The sequence below is a fragment of the Ovis aries genome, chromosome 16, assembly GCF_016772045.2.
Source record: "Ovis aries strain OAR_USU_Benz2616 breed Rambouillet chromosome 16, ARS-UI_Ramb_v3.0, whole genome shotgun sequence".
Classification (NCBI taxonomy): Eukaryota; Metazoa; Chordata; class Mammalia; order Artiodactyla; family Bovidae; genus Ovis; species Ovis aries.
Window position 1 is genome coordinate 18,647,215 of NC_056069.1, and position 21,604 is coordinate 18,668,818.

A 21,604-nucleotide genomic window follows, 5' to 3' on the forward strand; every position below is an offset into this window, starting at 1 on the left:
TAAGTGAAAAGCGACTTGGATTCCAGAATTTATTTAGGAGGGTGTTGTCAGGATTTGCTGGTGGATTTGATGTAGGGGTAAGAGTACTGGAGGAATTTTTTTGTACTCTCAATTACTCCGTGTTTGGATGGACTGGCCAGAATTCCACTATCTTGCCATTGCCACATCTGAAGCAGACTACCTTTTTCATTTTCATATGTGAAGAGAACACAATGCTCCTTTTTTGGATGCTTCCCTCTCCAGCTTTACTCTCTCTGCTGTTCTTAACCCACTTTGTCCATCACTTCTCCTGAGTCTCACATGCTTTGGACTTTGACATCTAACTTGATTTGGCATCTCCCCATCAGCTATTGCTCTGGGAAACTTCAAAACCCTTTCAGAAGCCAACTTAGGAGTAGCCTTCTCAGAAAAAAATTCATTGTCTGACCCAACTGTGATAAGCTCTACCACACTGAAACTGCCTGCTTTCATAGCCTATTTCTGGGACTTTTAACCTGGATATGTGCCAAGAAAAACATCATCAGTTCTAAAAGCCCTTCTTCAAACCATAGTCTCTGGTTTATCACCTCTCTTACACCTCCCCTTCTTTATTTTTTCCTTCCAGTTTTATTGAGATACAATTGACATACATAAACTCTGTATAAGTTTACAGTATAATTATTTGACTTATACATCCTGTAATGATGACCTCAGTAAGTTTAGGGAGCTTTTCAGTGAACTTTAGTGAACTCTGCAGAACAAATCTGAAATTTGAGGGTGGGACTCCAGCATCAGTTCAGTTCAGTTCAGTTCAGTCGCTCAGTCGTGTCCAACTTTTTGAGACCCCATGAATCACAGCACACCCGGCCTCCTTGTCCATCACCAACTCCCGGAGTTCACTCAGACTCACGTCCATCAAGTCCGTGATGCCATCCAGCCATCTCATCCTCTGTCGTCCCCTTCTCCTCCTGCCCCCAATCCCTCCAGCATCAGAGTCTTTTCCAACGAGTCAACTCTTTGTATGAGGTGGCCAAAGTACTGGAGCTTCAGCTTTAGCATCATTCCCTCCAAAGAAATCCCAGGGCTGATCTCCTTCAGAATGGACTGGTTGGATCTCCTTGCAGTCCAAGGGACTCTCAAGAGTCTTCTCCAACACCACAGTTCAAAAGCATCAATTCTTCGGTGCTCAGATTTCTTAACATCCAACATGATGAGAGTCCAACTCTCACATCCATACACGACTACTGGAAAAACCATAGCCTTGACTAGACGGACCTTTGTTGGCAAAGTAATGTCTCTGCTTTTGAATATTTTATCTAGGTTGGTCATATCTTTTCTTCCAAGGAGTAAGCGTCTTTTAATTTCATGGCTGCAGTCCAGTAGTTCTTAATGTTCTCCATCATCTCATAGTTACAAATTTTAAAAAACAAATTATTTTACCTTGTGATGAGAACTCTTAGGGCTTACTCTTGTGACAACTTTCCTATATATATAACATACAGCATTGTTAACTATATTTATCATGTTGTGTTACGTCCCTAGTTCTTATCTATCTTATAACCAGATGTTTGTATCTTTGATTGCCTTTATCCAATATCCTCTCCTTACATCTCTTGCCTCTTGAGCCATAAATCTGATCTCTTTTTCTATGACTTTGTTTGTTTTTGAAATACAATTGACCTACAACACTGTGTTAGTTCCTGGTACAGCATAGTGATTTGATATTTCCATACATTTCGTAATGATCACTGTGGTAAGTCTAGTTACCATCTATTATCATGTAAAGATATTACATAATTACTGATGATTTTTCCCCACACAGTGCCTATCATACTCATGACTCATTTATTTTGTAGCTGCAAGTTAACCTCTTAACCTCCTTTACCTATTTCTCTCCTCCCCTCACCCTTCCCCTACTGTACTCATAGTGTGCGTGCTAAGTCGCTTCAGTCATGTTTGACTCTTTGGAACCCTATGGACTGTAACCCACCAGGCTCCTCTGTCCCTGAGATTCTCCAGGCAAGAATACTGGAGTGGGTTGCCACGCCTTCCTCTAGGGAATCTTCCTGGCTCAGGAATTGAACCCACATCTCTTATGTCTCCTGAATTGGCAGGCGGGTTCTTTACCACTGGCACCACCTAAGAAGCCCTTTTATTCTCAGAAAGACCTTCGTGTTTCCTTAGTCTCTCAGCTCTCTACTTCTGTGTTTGTCTGGCAAATCCCTAACTCCAAATTAACCCCATAGTCTTCTTCTGAACATATACCCAGGCAGCTGAACAGTATTGCAGAAAGCTGGGTAAAAAGGTAAATTGATAATCTATTAATGTATAGTTTCCAGACTCAGTTATACTCTGACCAACATTACTTAATCCTTTCACTCAGTGACTCTCAGCCTTGGCTGCATAACAGAATCTTTTTGGAATTTTAAAAAAATCTCAACACCTGGGCTGTCTAGGCCAATTAAATCTGAAAGTTCAGGGTGGGTCTCCAGCACCAGTAGTTCTTAATGTCCTCTGGGTGATTTCAGTATGTAGCTGAGATTGAGAAGCACTGCTTTCAACTTGTCCTTGAAAGATTTTCATTTTCTCCTCCCCACAAAACCTCTTTCTTTCACCACCCTCCAAAATCCTCCTCCCTAATCCTATTTTATCTCACTAATCAGCCTCACCTCCTATCTTGCTATAAAAATGGAAGGTTTTATTGGTGAATCTTTCTATTTTTTGTCCCCATTTAGTCAACTGAACTTTTTAAGCAGTTTATTTATCTTTGGCTGTGTTGGGTCTTCGTTGCTGCATATGGGCTCCCTCTAGTTGCGGTAAGTGGGGGGCTACCCTTCCTTGAGGTGCGCAGGCGTCTCATTGCTGTGGCTCCTCTTGTCGCAGAGGAGAGGCTCTAGGCATGCGGGCTTTAGTAAAGGTGGTGTACAGGCTTAGTTGCACGTGGAATCTTCCCAGACCAGGGATCAAACCCATGTCCCCTGCATTGGCAAATAGATTCTTAACCACTGGACCACCAGTGGTTAAGGACCACTAGGACTGCTAGGAAGTCCTAGTCAGCTAAACTTTGAATTGGGGCATGGTTAGTGCCAGGTGTTCTGCTGGGCATTGGGCATAGAGTGGTGGGCAGGATCAGAACAGTCCAGGCCATCCTGGGACTTTCAGTACAGTGCCGCAGGCAGGTGGGTGAATTAGGCAATTGTGGCACATGGTAAGGCAATCAGGTGTCACTGGAGCACACAAGAAAGGCCCTAATTTAGACTTGTGCCAGGAAGGCTTCCTTCCCCTGCATTAACTCATCTATGACCTGTCCTCCTTTCTCTTGCCCTTCATGGAGGATGACCTGCCAGACTCGCCATCATGCTGGCCTGTGTCTCCATCCCTTCTATTTCTCCTCCACACATTCCTTGGTTGTCCCTCCCTGTTTCTTTCTATTGTTTCTTCCTCTCACTGTAAAAATTCTTAAGGTTTTACCAGAATGATAAAGCTTGATCTTGCATCTCTTTCCTCTTCTCTAGCCTTCACAAGCTGTCCTTTTTGACTCTTCCTTTTTCATCTTCTTTGTGAGATTTCTTCCCTCAGCCTACCCGTTAAATGATAGTATTCTCCACTCTTTTTCTCATTCATCCATAACTGATTTTAATCACCATCTAGACATGTGCTGTGTGCTAAATCACTTCAGTCATGTCCAGCTCTTTGCGACCCCATGGACTGTAGCCCGCCAGGATCCTCTGTCCATGGGGATTCTCCAATACTGGAGTGGATTGCTGTGCCCTTCTCCAGGGGATCTTCCCAACCCAGGGATTGAACCCACGTTTCTTACGTCTCCTGCATTGGCTGGTGGGTTCTTTACCCCTAGCACCACCTGGGAAGGAAAGCTTCCCAAATCTGTATCTGTCTTCAGCCTTGACCTCCCTCCCGAGTGCCTGCAGCCATCTCGACCTGAATGTCCCACAGGCTTGTCACATTGGAATGTATTAATTCCCTGCCTCTTAAACCTATTCCTCTTTCTGTGTTCCTTATCTCCTCTGGTGACACTGTCATGCACATAGTCACCCCAACCAAACCAGTCACTTTAGTCACACTACCCTAAGTCTCTATCCTGTCTGGCGAATCACCAAGCCCTTCCTGCATTGCCTCATACATTTTCCTTGGCTTTGTTTCTACCACCGTGGCATGTCAGCAGATCATCTGTGTCCTTGTTTAGGCCTTTCAGCATTTCTCACTGGGATAATTGCAGTTAAATCCTAACTGGTCTCCCTGCCTTTAAGGCTCGCACCCTGACATGCATCCTTCATCAGCTAGGTCACAACACTTGTTTGAGAGACATCCTTCAGAGGCTCCCCCTGACTTTGCTAAGGCTTGCACACTGGACTGAGAGAGTGCTTCTGGGGTGAGGGCGTTTCTTGAGGGTGGGGGTCTAGGGGATGGGGCTCCAGCAGAACTGTGTGGTTAAGTTCTTTTATGTCTTTGTGCTTCAGCATAATATATTGCCTTTTGAAAGCTGTCCATTGCCTGTGCACCGCCTTTTCTTGCTCTTTCTCATTTGTACTTCTTCCTCAATGCATTCGTTACCCCAAAGTGCTCAGTTCCTGCCAATCATTAAGAAGTAGCTCAGATCGCATGTCTTTTAGGGCTTCTTATCATTCACATCCTTATTAATTTATTCACTGAGATTCATGTGTTGTCTCAGGCAGCCAACAACATCAAAAAAGGTGGAAGATAGGAGCGTACCTGACTGTGTTAGAGCAGTGCTCCTTAGATTATCTGTGGTGATAGGCCAATTGAATTGTTCTTTGTTTGGGCTCTATCATGGGACAATACGTGGTCCTGTTGCACATGATTAAAGTGCAGTTTGCACCACATGTGACTCACCAGATTAATTCAACAACACCCAAACTGGTCTATACCTTGTTCAGCAAGTATCACATACTTTAATGTCACTGAAATATCAAGCTGCCATAAACATTTCCAAATACTTGCACTTGATTTCTGGACTAACCTTGGACCAGAATGGTAATAAACCATTTGGACATCAGCACCAGTCCACTGGCCAGCTTTGATTTGCAATGTACTAGAGGGTTGGCTGTAGATGCTATGGTAGGAGAGAAGACAGTTACAGCAGGGACTCAAGAGACTAGACAGAGTAGAGCTGCAAGGGGGGCAGAACGCTGTTAGAGAAGGGCAAAAAATTTTTTTTTAAAGATACGCTTACCGGCTAGGTGAACAAGTCATTTTTAGCCACAAGGAGAAATTGGAGCATAGAGAAAGGGAAGGTGGAGTAGGCTGGGACTACAAAGACTAGGATTGTTGTTTTTGTTCAGTCGCTAAGTCCTATCTGACTCTTTGCAACACCACGGACTGCAGCACAACACCCTATCCAGTGATGCTGATAAAGTGCTACACTCAACATATCAGCACATTTGGAAAATTCAGCAGTGGCCGTAGGACTCGAAAAGGTCAGTTTTCATTCCAATTCCAAAGAAGGGCAATGCCAAAGACTGTTCAAACCACCATACATTTGTACTCATTTTACATGCTGGTAAGTTTATGCTGAAAATCCATCAAGCTAGGATTCAGTAGTATGTGAACCAAGAACTTCCAGGTATAAAAACTGGGTTTAGAAAAGGCAGTGGAACCAGAGATAAAAATTACCAACATCTACTGGATCATAGAGAAGGCAAGGGAATTCCAGAAAAGCATCTATTTCTGCTTCATTGGCTAAAGGCTTTGACTGTGTGGATCACAACAAACTGTGGATAATTCTTACAGAAATGAGAGTACCTGACCACCTTACCTGTCCCCTGAGAAACTTGTATGCTAGTCAGGAACACCAGTTAGAACTAGACATGAAACAACTAATTGGGAAAGGTTCCTAATTGGGAAAGGAGTATGACAAGACTGTATGTTGTCATCCTGCTTATTTAACTTATGCAGTACATCATGTGAAATGCCAGGCTGGATGAATGATAAGCTGGAATCAAGACTGGCAGGAGAAATGTCAACAACCTTAGATATGCAGATGATATCACTCTAATGGCAGAAAGTGAAGAACGAAAGATCCTTGTGGTGAGCGTGAAAAGAGGAGAGTGGAAAAGCTGGCTTAAAACAACATTCAAAAAACTAAGATCATGGCATCTTGTCCCATCACTTCATGGCAAATAAAAGGGGAAAAGGTGGAAACAGTGACAGATTTTCTTTTCTTGGGCTCCAAAAGCACTGCAGATGGTGGCCGCAACCATGAACTTAAAAGATGCTTACTCTTTGGAAGGAAAGCTACGACAAACCTAGACGGAGTATTAAAAAAGCAGAGACATCACTTTGCCGACAAAGGTCCATCTAGTCAAATCTATGGTTTTTACTAGTAGCCATGTATGGATATGAGAGGTGGACCATAGAGAAGACTGAACTTCAAAGAATTATGAATTCTTTGAATTATGGTGCTGAAGAAGACTCTCGAGAGTCTCGTAAACTGCAAGGAGATCAAACCAGTCAATCCTAAAAGAAATCCACCCTCAATATTCATTGGAAGAACTGATGCTGAAGCTGAAACTGAAACTCCAGTAACTGGGCCATCTGATGTGAAGAGCTGACTCATTTGAAAAGACACTCATGCTGGGAAAGATTGAAGGCAAAAGGAAAAGAGGGTGACAGAGGATGAAATGTTTCAATAGCATCATTGACTCAAGGACATGGATTTGAGCAAACTCCAGGAGATGGTGAAGGTGGCGGGAGCATAAGGTAAGCGATGAGGCTTCAGAGTCAGCAGGAGTTGATTTTATTCATTCAGCAAATACTTTCCAAGAGTCAACTATGTACCAGATCCTTCCTAGCCACTGGAGACAGAAGTCAAGCAGAGACAGTTTTCTCTCTAGTATAGCTTAGGAGGGTCTCTAAGAGTAGACAGAGTTAGGCTTTAACTGCAAGCAGTCTTTGAAGCATTCTGAGCTGGAACGTGGCATACTCAGTTTAATCCTTGGGAAAATGACTCTGGTGAATTGAAAGAAATGGATTTGGGGAAATGGATGGCTATTGAATCAGGAAATTTAGTTGAGAGGGGATTACAGTAATCAAGGGAAGAGATGATAAAGATCAGAAAGTAGTAGTCGGTGGTTTGGGGAAGAAATGAAGGTGAGGTTTTTCCTGTGGTTATGTATGGATGTGAGAGTTGGACTGTGAAGAAAGCTGAGCACCGAAGAATTGATGCTTTTGAACTGTGGTGTTGGAGAAGACTCTTGAGAGTCCCTTGGACTGCAAGGAGATCCAACCAGTCCATTCTGAAGGAGGTCAGCCCTGGGATTTCTTTGGGAGGAATGATGCTAAAGCTGAAACTCCAGTACTCTGGCCACCTCATGAGAAGAGTTGACTCGTTGGAAAAGACTCTGATGCTGGGGAGGGATTGGGGGCAGGAGGAGAAGGGGACGACAGAGGATGAGATGGCTGGATGGCATCACTGACTCTACGTGAGTCTGAGTGAACTCCGGGAGTTGGTGATGGACAGGGAGGCCTGGCATGCTGTGATTCATGGGGTCGCAAAGAGCCGGACACAACTGAGTGACTGAGCTGAACTGAACTGAAGGTGAGGGAAAGAGACTGTTATGAGAAAAATTATTGGAGTGATATAAATTAGAGGTCTTGAAGGGTCAGTTGAGTTTAGGATGGCTTTCAGTTTCTGACGATTAGGTTGTTGTTCTGTTGCTAAGTCATGTCCCAATCTTTTGCGACCCCATGGACTATAGCTGCAAGGCTCCTCTGTCCATGGGATTTACCAGACAAGAATGTTAGAGTGGGTTGCCATTTCTTTCTCCAGGCGTTTTCCTGACCCACGGATAGAACCTGGGTCCTCTGCATTGGCAGGCAGTTTCTTTACTGCTGAGCCACCAGGGAAGCCAGAAAATTAAGGCTGATGGTCCGGTTAATTCATTGGAAGAGGGTACAACGAAGCACAAGCTGGAATCAAGATTGCTGGGGAAAATATCAATAACCTCAGATATACAGATGACACCACCCTTATGACAGAGGATTGAGATGCTTGGATGGCATCACTGACTCAATGGACATGACTTTGAATAAACTCCGGGAGTTGGTGATGGACAGGGAGGCCTGGCGTGCTGCAGTCCATGGGGTCGCAAAGAGTTGGACACGACTGAGCGACTGAACTGAACTATGGGTACAAAGGAAGGGGAAGGGATTAGAGGAGTGGTAAGTAGAGCATCTGAGGACGTTACGCAGTTAGGTGCCTCCTCTCTGTACTCCTACAGTGTGTTGTGCTAACCTCTATCATAGAATTGTTTACTGGGTTTCTAACCTTATAAACTCCTTGAGAACATGTGCTTACTTTTCTGTCCTAAACATTTGGCAGCGAACCTAACATGAATAGGCTTCATAAGTGGTTCTTTAGCTGAACAGAAAGGGAGAATCTTTATTTTCTATTGCTGCCATAACCAATCATCACACACTTAGTGAATTAAAGTAACGAGTTACTATCTATGGGTCTGTAGATCAGAAGTCCAGGTTGGTATTGCACATGGAACTGTGCTCAATATTATGTGGCAGCCTGGATACAAGGGGAGTTTTGGGGAGAATGGATATGTGTATATGTATGGCTGAGTCCCTTTGCTCTTCACCTGAAATTAACACAACATTGTTAATTGACTATACCCCAATACAAAATTAAAAGTTTTTTTTTTAATTAAAAAAAAAAAATCCAGGTTGGGAAGAGTGATTGCTGTGCTCTGTGTTTCCCAAGGTGTTGGCCGTCTTTGCTCTTATCAGAGGCCTCTAGAAAGAATCTGTTTCCCAGCTCATTCAGTTTGCTGGCAGAATTCAGTTCTTTGTGGCTGAAGGACTGAGTTCCCTGTGTTGGCTGTCATCAAGGGGCACCTTAGCTCCTAGGGGAGCTCTTTCCAGTCCTTGAATGTGGACCCCTACATTTGAGCACCACCCACAATTCACTGAATTCTTCTGCTTCCAGTCTCTGTCTTCCTTTCTTCTTCCACTCAGACAGTTCTCTGCTTGAAAGGGCTCGTGTGATGACATTGGGCCCCCCTGGATAATCCGTGATACTCTTCCTACCTTAATTAGATCTATAATAGAGTCCCTTTTCTATGTAATATAGTCACAGATTCCAAAGTCTAGGGCATGAACATTTCAGGGGAGGTGGTAAGTATCCACCAAGTTGCGTGGTGATTATGATCATGTTTCTTAATTATTTATTAATTCCAGCATATCCCATTTGTACGGGGGAGGACAATGAGATTAAGGCTGGCTCAGGTCAGAGGGAAATGGGAGCTGAGGTAGATGACAGCCCTTCAATGCCTACTCTTTCTTCCCGTCATCTATCTTTTTATCTGTCCCATTCATCCATCCATCCCATCCAGTCATCCTTTCAACCTGTCATTTACTCATAAACATTTGAGTACCTGCTTTGTTATAAGAGTCTAGGCTAGGTTGGAAAATGCAGGAGTGAGTGAACTACAAAGATAAATGACTCCTGATTTCTGTCAGCTTGTTTTCAGTATATTGATGTCTACATCAAATTTTCATTAGTTCATACCATGTACTGATGAGTTTGGCTTGTCTTGATGAGTTTTCTTACCTGCTTTAGTGAATAATCTTTTTTTAACATGCTTTAGCTTCATATCTTATACCAAGGACTCAGTAAATTTGTGTGATTATGATCGTTACTGCTTGGGTCACTCCCTTTTATGTGTGGCCATAAAATATAGGAAACATTAATAAATGTATATTATTGCTGTTTTAATTTTTAACATTATTAGAATGAGTAACCTTTGTTACCAATTTCCTACCAATTTTTCCAGAGACAAGGAAATATTTATGTTGTACATGGTAATAATTTTATTTTTAAGTGATTATTTCATTGAAGCTTAAAGATACTTCATTCCTTCTTATATCTACATAGTATTTCCTGATATGAATATGCTAATTTTTTAACAGGTCTCATATTGTCAGACATATAGTTAGTTTCCACTTCTTTTGCTGTTAAAAATTGTGAAAAATCTACGTGTACCTTTCACAGTGTTAAATATGTAACACCTGGAATATTGCTCTGCAACAATTGCCAAATCACTCCCACAGAGGTTGGACCAGCTCAAATTCCTACCAGCAGTATACAAAGGTGCTTATTTCACTATATCTTGGTCAGCAAAGTGTGTTATGAAACTTTACGGTCTTTACCAGTCTGATAAATAAAAATGGCATTTCACTTTAAATTTGAACGTCAGATTGCTGAGTAAGTGTGGACATCTTTTTTGCAAATATTTTAGAGTTATTAACATTTCTATTTCCTCTTCTGTAAACTATGCACATTTTTTATCCATTTCTCTGTTGGGCTGTTGGCTTTTTTCTTATTAATTTGCTGGCAACCTTTATGTATTAAGGAAATTAGACATTTGGGAGATAAGCTGCATCTATTTTTCTTTCTTCTGACTTGTCTTTTCTTTCCCTCCTCGTATTAATTTATTTGACTGTGATAGATCTTAGTTGTGACAGGTTGGGTGTGGCATTCAGAGTCTGTAGTTGGGACTTACGAACTCTTAGTTGCAGCCTGTGGGATCTAGTTCCCTGACCAGGAATGGAAATTGGGCCCCCTGCATTGGGAGTGTGTAGTCTTAACCACTGGACCAGCAGGGAAATCCTTGTTTGACCTGTCTTTTGATTTTGTATAACTTAGGCTTTTGACATGCACAAACATTTAACTTCAGGTGGGCTTTACATGTTTACAAACTGTACATGTCTGACTTCGTGACTTTGTGTCATGGTTGGAAAGACCATTCCTCATTTCAGAATTATGAAATAATTATCTCAGATTTCACAAAATGTTTTTTAAACTTTTTATTTTGAAATAGTTATAGAATCGTAGGTAGTTGCAAAATTAGTATGGAAAGGTCCTTCACTCGGTTTCCCCCAGTCACCAGGAATTTTTATAGTTTCATTTTTTTAATGTTTAAATTTTTGATTCATCTGAAGTTTATTTTGGTATGAGATGTGGCTTCCAATTTTTTCCCAATTGGTAACCCATTTGTCTAACATTACTTACTGTCATCTATATTTTCCCCAGTAATTGAAAATGCATAGGGCCTTCCCAGGTGGCTCAGTGGTAAAGAGTCTGCCTGACATTGCAGGAGACACGGGTTCGATCCTTGGTCCGGGAAGAGCCCACATGCCTTGGAGCAACTTGTGCACCACGACTATTGTGCCCATGCCCTAGAGACTGGGAGCCGCAGCTGCTGAGCTTTTGCACCTCGGCTATTGACCTTCTGTAACACAATTATTGAGCCTGTGCTCTACAATGAGCAAAGCCACTGCAGTGAGAAGCCCACACACCATAACTAGAGAGTAGCCCCTGCTCGCCGCATCTAGAGAAAAGCCCGTGCATCAACGAAGACCCAGCACAGCCAAAAATAAAAATAAATATTAAAAATGCACATGTCAATCATATGCTAAATTCCTGCATATACTGGTTAATTTTTTCAAATATTTAAAGTGTCACAACCAGGGAATTCCCTGACCATCCAGTGGCTAAGGGGCTTCCCAGGTGGCGCTAGTGGTAAAGAATCTGCCTGTAAATGCAGGAGACATAAGAGATGCAGGTTCAATCCCTGGGTTGGGAAGATTCCCTGGAGGAAGGCATGGCAACCCACTGCAGTATTCTTGCCTGGAGAATCCCATGGACAGAGGAGCCTGGTGGGCTATAGTTCATAGGATCACAAAGAGTTTGACATGGCTGAAGCGACTTAGCACACACACGCCAGTGGTTAGGACTCCAAGCTTTCATTGCCGAGAGTCCAGATTCAATTCCTTGTTGACGAACTAAGATCCCACAAGCTGTGAAGCAAATAAGTAAGTAAATATAACATGAAGAGACACTAAACTCTCAGTGTATATTTTCCCACGAGCTACATGTTGAGATGACCAGACTTGACCTTGTTTCAAAAGTATTCTGGTATAATTTGGCCTGTTGGTCTAGAATTAACTTTGTACTGTTGTGGGTTATGCTGGGATATAGGTAAATAATTCACTCCTTGGCCTCCAGGAGTTCATCTTACTTATTGATCCCAATCTGTTAAAGTAAGGCCTTTAGAATATGTAGTGATTAAGGTGAACCACACAATTAATCTCACAAAACCTTTCTGAGGGATGTATATTATCTCCATGTTGTAGATAGGAAATAAAGACTTAGAAAGATTAAAATTGCCCAGACCCAGGTCTAGAGCAAGTGGGCAGAGCCCAGACAGGTTCTGGCCTTGTTATTAGCATTATCCCACATTGTTCTAGGACATGCCTCAGGCCTGCCAGAGATATCTCTTTACTCCATCAGTTTAAGATAAAAACTGACATCACTTTTAGGCTGCAACATAACTCCATTGTTCCCTCTTGCCTTAGCAAACCTAAGTCACCATTTTTAGTTCTTGCTTTCCAATGAAAAGGCTAAGCAAAGACAGATAACTTTTCCAAGGTTTTTCTGGTTTCACTCTGAACAATGCTAAAGGAAAAACAAAATACTCATCTGCTTATTGAGTTATCTGAATTTAAGGAGTAGATTTAGATAATTCTTAAATTATTTCCCAGTTCTGTGGTTCCAGATATATGTTTTTTATCTTGCTACTTGTTTTCCATAGTTTGATGTGCCTATATAGGAGAGAGTCAACAAAAGCATTTAAAGAATGACAAGTAAAAAAAAAAAAAAAAGAATGACAAGTATTTTTATGTGGGTTATTTAGAAGGAAAACATGCTAGAAATTCTTTAATCCAATTAAAATCACGTCTGTTAGGGGAAGTCCCGTAGGCTGATTATTTTGTAATATAATAGCAGTCTTGATTTCAGTTCATTACATTAGCTTGCCAGGATATATTTAAAGTTGTTCGGTCGCTAAGTTGTGTCTGACTCATTGGACCCTCATGGACTGTAGCACGCCTGTCTTCTATGCCCTCCACTATCTCCTGAAGTTTGCTCACATTCATGTCCATTGAGTCAGTGATGCTGTCTAACCATCTCATCCTCTACTGCCCTCTTTTACTTTTGCCTTCAGTCTTGCCCAGGTTCAGGATCTTTTCCAATGAGTTGGCTCTTTGAATCAGGTGGCCAAAATATTGGAGCTTCAGCTTCAGCAACAGTCCTTCCAATGAATATTGAGGGTGGGTTTCCTTTAGGATTGACTGATTTGATCTCATTGCAGTCCAAGGGACTCTCAGGAATCTTTTCCAGCACCACTGTTTGAAAGCATCGATTCTTTGGCACTCAGTCTTCTTTATGGTCCAACTCTCACATCTGTACATGACTACTGGAAAAACCATAGCTTTGACTCTATGGACCTTTGTTGGCAAAGTCATGTCTCTGCTTTTTAATATGCTGGCTTCGCAGGCGGCACTAGTGGTAAAGAACCTGCCTGCCAGTACCGGTTAGACATAAGACACATAGGTTTGATCTCTGGGTTGGGAAGATCCTTGGAGAAGGAAATAGCAGTTCATTCCAGTATTCTTGCCTGGAGAATCCTGTGGACAGAAGAGCCTGGTGGGCCATAGTTCATAGGGTTGCACAGAGCAGGACACAACTGAAGCGACTTGGCACGGTACAGGTTTGTCAGAGCTTTCCATCCAAGAAGCAAGTGTCTTTTAATTTCAGGGCTGCAGTCACCATCCGCAGTGATTTTGGAGCCCAAGAAAAAGGAAATCTGTCACTGCTTCCACTTTTCCCCCTTCTATTTGCCATGAAGTGCTGGGACCAGATGCCTTGATCTTAGTTTTTTAATGTTGGAGTTTCAAGCAAACTTTTTAAAGGCCACCACTGAAAATTCTCTACGAGCTTTGAGTTCAAAGTTATCAATTCACACACCCTATATGGTCCACTTAAAACTTCTATTGGTTGCAGTGTAGTGCTTGAGATGCTTTTCATGGGATAGAGGCTTAAGGAGAAGTAAAGCAGGTGAGTCTCCAGCTCTGAAGTTTCCTCTTACTGTTAAGAATTATCACTGTAGCAAAGTAAGGTCTTCCAGATGATGAGAACTTCCAGAATGGCCCAGTTCTCTTGGAAGTCGTGTCTGTGTGTGGTCTCTGTGGATGGTCCTCACACTGGCTAATTTTTATATCTAGATACAGAAGTCATTTCATGTGTTTGGTAGTGGGGAGTATATTCTTAGGGTCTAGTGAGCCAAACCCAAAGCTAGCCATACCCAAGAAACTGGTTCCTAAACTAGAATTCCAAGTCATTCATTTAAAATTGGTCATATAGACAAAACCAATATTGAGTAAATGTGCAAGTGGATAATCCTGCTCAGAAGATCCAGGTCTACGTGAGAAGATTGTTTGTTAAAATCAAAGCAAATATGTCCGATTCCATTCTCCTCTCTAGAGATGACTCTTTCTTTTAAATCCTTCATTCACAACACCCTTCTCTGTAGGGCTGGGAAACCTAGTGAACGCTTTATCAACTGTGTTGTTGAGACTTTGAGGGGACCTCTGTTGTTCAGTTTGCATTCAGTTTTACATCACCTTCACTAATTTAAACAGAACTATCACAATCTTCAGGCATACATACCTTGGCGATATCAAAGGTCTGGATCCAGACCATCCCAATAAAGTGAGTATGGAAATAAGGCACATGAATATTTTTTTCCAGTATATATCAATATTAGGTAACATCAAAGATCACTGATCTCAGATCACTGTAAAAAAAAATACAATAATATTGCAAAAGTTTGAAATATTGCGAGAATTGCCAAAAGTGGCGTGGAGACACGAAGTGAACCAACACTGTTGGAAAAATGGCACCAACAGACTCGCTTAATGCAGGATTGCCGCAAAACTTCTTTTTGTGAAAAACACAGTCTCTGTGAAGCAAAATAGAATATATGATGATGAGAGAAGGTATACCTATATTTTGATGAACTACTAAACTTTTTTCCACAGTGGCTGCACCGTTTTACAGTTCCGGTAACAATGTATGATTGTTCCTCTTCTTCCCTGGTTATTGTCTGGCTTTTTGATGATCGCCATCCTAGTGGGTATAAAGGGGTTCTCTGGTCCACTTCTGAATCCCCGGGATAATCCTAAACTGCTTATGGTCTTAGCAAATGTTGGTTGACCGGCTAAGTTTGTTTTGACATCTTTTGTCTCTTACCACACTGGAAAGCTGTATGCAGCGGTGAATAGGCACAGACCAGAGTCCTGTTGAACTTTGAATACCTGCTTTGTAACGTAATAACTGTGTGATTAGGGACAAGTCTCTTAAGCTTCAGTTTCCTTATCTGTGACATTAAGATTGTTGTTGTTGTTCAGGTACTAAGTCAGGTCCGACTCTTTGTGACCCTGTGGACTGTAGCCCACCAGGTTTCTCTGTCCTCCACTATCTCCTGGAGTTTGCTTAAATTCGTCAGTGATTGACGAATTTGCTTAAATTCACCATTGAGTTGGTGATGCTTTCTAACCGTCTCACGCTCTGCCTCCTCATTTAGATAATACCTTTTCCCTAGAGTTGCTATGAGGGTTAAGTATTGAATAGATAATGTGAGTGAGATCCCTAGCATAGGACTTGACCCAGAGCCCTTGATAAGTGGGCAATGTTATTCTCTTGGATAACATGGGTAGCAGCTTACCCTACTCCTGTACCTCAAGAAATAGAAGCAACAGTTGATTTCAGATACACCTAATTGTACTGCTAGTGGTAAGCTGGGTCAGCTCCCTTTCTTTCTTTATACAATCTCCCTGCACATCTACTCCCAGAATCTGTTAACACTTCAGTTTTTGAGCAAAAACAACTGAGGTCTGATGATATAGTTGACTGTCATTTGTGGTTTTGCTTCTTCCTCGGGAATTTCTGCTTAAGCTTTAACCAACCCATTTCTAGACTTGCTTGCTTCTATTAACTCGTTGTTAAAAGGGCATTCCTTTCAGAAGCACTGGTTTTAAAAACTTTAATAAAAGCAGCTTTTTAATTGCAAAAATCCCTGATAATAAGGATTCCAGTTTAGCATGAGTTGATTAGGGCAACTGAAAAGTCTTTCTGACCTTTGTCAGAGAAGTTGTTTTAGCGGAACTTGTTGCCACCATGCTTCTGAACCTCTTGGTTAGTTTATAAAAGCAAAGGAACTGCTTTCATCTGAGACACACTGTGGCAGAGTTCCCTTGGCAGGAAGTGTTTGTCCTTACAAATCTCATACATAGTGGTTACAAGGGAGACCTTGGTATTTTGTCTTACTTGTTTGTGCTTTATGGTGATTTCACAATTATTTCAGCGTTTTCACCTGAGAATAAGTCTGTACAGTAAGTAAATGTGACGCACTTGCCCTTAAGGACATTCGTTATTCAGCCTCAATCTGTCCAGGCATTTAAGTTGGGTTTTTTTTTCATTTGTCTGTTTGTTCTGGCTGCACTGGTCTTCGCTGCTGCGCATGGGGCTTTCTCTGGTTGTGATGAGCTGGGGCTGCTCTCCAGTTGTGCTGCACGGGGTTCTCACCGTGGTGTCTTCTCTTGTTGCAGATCACAGCTCTAGGGCGTGCGGGCTTCAGTAATTGGGGTGCCTGGGCTCCGTAGTTGGGGCTCACGGAGTCCAGAGTGCAGGCTCAGTAGTTGTGGTACTTGGACTCAGTTGCCCCACAGCATGTGGGATCTTCCTGGACAAAGGATCAAACGAGTGTCCCTTGTGTTGCAAGGTGGATTCTTAACCACTGGATCACCAGGGAAGTCCTAACTGTCAAGTTGTATTTGCCTCTTCCCTACTTTACAAATCCTTGTGTGCTCTACACCTAGACTGATGGTCTTTTAACAAGCATCTCCTAAGTTTCTAAGTCCCCATTTCTGTTAGCAGAAAACATGTGATAGCAAAACCAAACAGTTGATCACTTTCGAGGTTAAGAGGGAGGGGAGAGGACAGGTGGAAAATAGCTTTCTGGAAAGAGACAGAGAAAGAAAGAGAGATTTTAACATTTAGAGTAATAGGGAGTGATGAGAAGTGAATTTGAATGGGGAGGGCGGAATCAGATAATGGAGCTGAGAACTTGGGACTTGATATGATTTATAATGGGGAGTCACTGTAGGTTCTTGAGAAGGGAGAAAATATATCAATAATAGGCTGATTTTTTTTCTGGTACTAATACTATCCTAAACATGAATCTAACAGGATTAAAAGTGGAGGCAGGAGTTGTCCCCACACAACTGCAGTAACACGAGGTGAAGTGGAGTTTGGATTACTAGTGTGACAAAAGTGGAGAAAGGTTTCATCTAAAAAGAAAAAGTAACTTGTAGCTATAAGGCCGGACCCCTGGGGCCATGATGGGCTGCCCCTCCTCTCCCTCCCGCCGGTGGGGGAGGTCCCTAACGGAAGGAGCCGCCCAGATCCCGAGGACCAAAGACAGAACACTTCGCCAGCTAAAGCCGCCCCACCCCAGCCACGTAGAAGGACCTGTCAGCCCGCGATGCCTCGGCCTGGAGACCTATCCGAACCCCCGTCCATCTAGCCTGACCATCCCTGGCGAAGAACGTATAAAAACCACCCCCAACCTGGTCCGGGCACGGACTCCCTCGACTTGCCTCCTTCGGGTTGGGAACCCCGACCGGGAGCGCTTCCCCATTAAGGCCTGTTAGACACTCTTTTTGGTGTCCTGGTCGTCTTTTATCTAACAGTGCAATGGCACCGCACTCCAGTACTCTTGCCTGGAAAATCCCATAGATGGAGAAGCCTGGTAGGCTGCAGTCCATGGGGTCGCTAAGAGTCGGATACGACTGGACGACTTCACTTTTACTTTTCACTTTCAGGCATTGGAGAAGGAAATGGCAACCCACTCCAGTGTTCTTGCCTGGAGAATCCCAGGGACGGGGGAGCCTGGTGGGCTGCGGTCTATGGGGTCGCACAGTCGGAGACGACTGAAGTGACGCAGCAGCAGCAGCAGCAGCAGTTTTCAAGTTAGGGGTGAAAGAGCATAGTCAAAGATGACTCTGGTGTTTTATGTCAGAGAAAAATCAAGCCATTAACATTAACACTGGATAAAGAAGCCAACTGGTAGAAAATAGAAGTTGGGCAAGATGAGTTTCTTTTGGGATTAGTTAGGTTTTCTGTGACAGTGGACTATCCAAGTTATAATGTTTATCGGTTCAGTTCAGTCACTCAGTCATGTCCAACTCTTTGCGACCCCATGAATCGCAGCACGCCAGGCCTCCCTGTCCATCACCAACTCCTAGAGTTCACTCAGACTCGCATCCATCGAGTCAGTGATGCCATCCAGCCATCTCATCCTCTGTCATCCCCTTCTCCTCCTGCCCCCAGTCCCTCCCAGCATCAGAGTCTTTTCCAATGAGTCAACTCTTCACATGAGGTGTCCAAAGTACTGGAATTTCAGCTTTAGCATCATTCCTTTCAAAGAAATCCCGGGGTTGATCTCCTTCAGAATGGACTGGTTGGATCTCGTTGCAGTCCAAGGGACTCTCAAGAGTCTTCTCCAACACCACAGTTCAAACGCATCAATTCTTCGGCACTCAGCTTTCTTCACAGTCCAACTCTCACATCCATACATGACCACAGGAAAATCATAGCCTTGACTAGATGGACCTTAGTCGGCAAAGTAATGTCTCTGCTTTTGAATATACTATCTAGGTTGGTCATAACTTTTCTTTCAAGGAGTAAGCGTCTTTTAATTTCAAGGCTGCAGTCACCATCTGCAGTGCTTTTGGATCCCCCCAAAATATAGTCTGACACTGTTTCCACTGTTTCCCCATCTATTTCCCATGAAGTGATGGGACCAGATGCCATGATCTTCGTTTTCTGAATGTTGAGCTTTAAGCCAACTTCTTCACTCTCCTCTTTCATTTTCATCAAGAGGCTTTTTAGTTTCTCTTCACTTTCTGCCATTAGGGTGGTGTCATCTGCATATCTGAGGTTATGGATATTTCTCCCAGCAATCTTGATTCCAGCTAGTGTTTCTTCCAGTCCAGCGTTTCTCATGATGTACTCTGCATAGAGGTTAAATAAGCAGGGTGACAATATACAGCCTTGATGTACTCCTTTTCCTATTTGGAACCAGTCTGTTGTTCCATGTCCAGTTCTAACTGCTGCTTCCTGACCTGCATACAGATTTCTCAAGAGGCAGGTCAGGGGGTCTGTATTCCCATCTCTTTCAGAATTTTCCACAGTTTATTGTGATCCACACAGTCAAAGGCTTTGGTATAGTCAATAAAGCAGAAATAGATATTTTTCTGGAACTCTCTTGCTTTTTCGATGATTCAGCAGATGTTGGCAATTTGATCTCTGGTTCCTCTACCTTTTCTAAAACCATCTTGAACATCAGGAAGTTCATGGTTCACATATTGCTGAAGCCTGGCTTGGAGAATTTTGAGCATTACTTTACTAGCATGTGAGATGAGTGCAATTGTGTGGTAGTTTGAGCATTCTTTGGCATTGCCTTTCTTTGGGATTGGAATGAAAATGGATCTTTTCCAGTCCTGTGGCCACTGCTGAGTTTTCCAAATTTGCTGGCATACTGAGTGCAGCACTTTCACAGCATCATCTTTCAGGATTTGAAATAGCTCCACTGGAATTCCATCACCTCCACTAGCTTTGTTCGTAGTGATGCTTTTTAAGGCCCACTTGACTTTACATTCCAGGATGTTGGGCTCTAGGTGAGTGATCACACCTAGATTATCTGGGTTGTGAAGCTCTTTTGTACAGTTCTTCTGTGTATTCTTGCCACCTCTTCTTAATATCTTCTGCTTCTGTTAGGTCCATACCATTTCTGTCCTTTATTGAGCCCATCTTTGCATGTAATGTTCCCTTGGTATCTCTAATTTTCTTGAAGAGATCTCTAGTCTTTCCCATTCTGGTCTTTTCCTCTATTTCTTTGCATTGATTGCTGAAAAAGTCTTTCTTATCTCTTCTTGCTATTCTTTGGAACTCTGCATTCAGATGCTTATATCTTTTACTCCTTTGCTTTTCGTTTCTCTTCTTTTCACAGCTATTTGTAAGGCCTCCCCAGACAGCCATTTTGCTTTTTTGCATTTCTTTTCCATGGGGGTGGTCTTAATCCCTCTCCTCTGCAATGTCACAAACCTCATTCCATAGTTCATCAGGCTCTCTTATCTATCAGATCTAGGCCCTTAAATCTATTTCTCACTTCCACTGTATAATCATAAGGGATTTGATTGAGGTCATACCTGAATGGTCTAGCAGTTTTCCCTGCTTTCTTCAATTTCAGTCTAAATTTAGTAATAAGGAGTTCATGATCTGAGCCACAGTCAGCTCCCGGTCTTGTTTTTGTTGACTGTTAGAGCGTCTCCATCTTTGGCTGCAAAGAATATAATCAATCTGATTTCTGTGTTGACCATCTGGTGATGTCCATGTGTAGAGTCTTCTCTTGTGTTGTTGGAAGAGGGTGTTTGCTATGACCAGTGCATTTTCTTGGCAAAACTCTATTAGTCTTTGCCCTGCTTCACTGCACATTCTAAGGCCAAATTTGCCTGTTACTCCAGGTGTTTCTTGACTTCCTACTTTTGCATTCCAGTCCCCTAAAATGAAAAGGACATCTTTTTTGGGTGTTAGTTCTAAAAGGTCTTGTAGATCTTCATAGAACTTCAGCTTCTTCAGCATTACTGGTTGGGGCATAGGCTTGGATTACCGTGACATTGAATGGTTTGCCTTGGAAACGAACAGAGATCATTCTGTTGTTTTTGAGATTGCATCCAAGTACTGCATTTCAGACTCTTTTGTTGACCATGATGGCTACTCCATTTCTTCTGAGGGATTCCTGCCTGCAGTAGTAGATATAATGGTCATCTGAGTTAAATTCACCCATTCCAGTCCACTTTAGTTCGCTGATTCCTAGAATGTTGATGTTCACTCTTGCCATCTCTTGTTTGACCACTTCCAATTTGCCTTGATTCATGGACCTGACATTCCAGGTTCCTATGCAATATTGCTGTTTACAGCATCGGATCTTGCTTCTCTCACCAGTCACATCCACAACTGGGTATTGTTTTTGCTTTGGCTCCATCCCTTCATTCTTTCTGGAGTTATTTCTCCACTGATCTCGTGTAGCGTGTTGGGCACCTACTGACCTGGGGAGTTCCTCTTTCAGTATCCTATCGTTTTGCCTTTTCATACTGTTCATGGGGTTCTCAAGGCAAGAATACTGAAGTGGTTTGCCATTCCCTTCTCCAGTGGACCACATTCTGTCAGACCTCTCCACCATGACCCGCCTGTCTTGGGTAAACCCGCGGGCATGGCTTAGTTTCATTGAGTTAGACAAGGCTGTGGTCCTAGTGTGATTAGATTGACTAGTTTTCTGTGAATATGGTTTCATCATGTTTATGGGCAGTTGCAAAATAGTAGCCCCTGGCATGCATGGAAACTTAAATCAGATTGTAGATTTGGAAGTTATTATCAAATGACTTACAGTAGGAATAAGAGCGGGTAGATAACAAGACAGATTGAGGGCAGGAAGCCCCAGTGCAGGAATGTGAAGAAAGGAACCTGCAGGACAAAATGATAAAGAACTGACTGGTAGAAAGGCACAAGGTCGGTTGGAAAAGTGCTGTGTTCTGACAACCTAGGTCAGGGTTTCAGGAAGAAGCCGTAATTGTGGGGTGGCAGGGAAATGCACATACATAAGAATTCATGAAAAGC

General features: G+C 42.7%; 1 protein-coding gene across 3 annotated transcripts in view; it reads left to right on the forward strand.

Moving 5' to 3' along the window:
• Positions 1–21,604, forward strand: part of ELOVL7 (ELOVL fatty acid elongase 7) — an 81,421-nt gene that overhangs the window by 17,507 nt on the left and 42,310 nt on the right. The gene's annotated exons all lie outside the window — the stretch shown is intronic.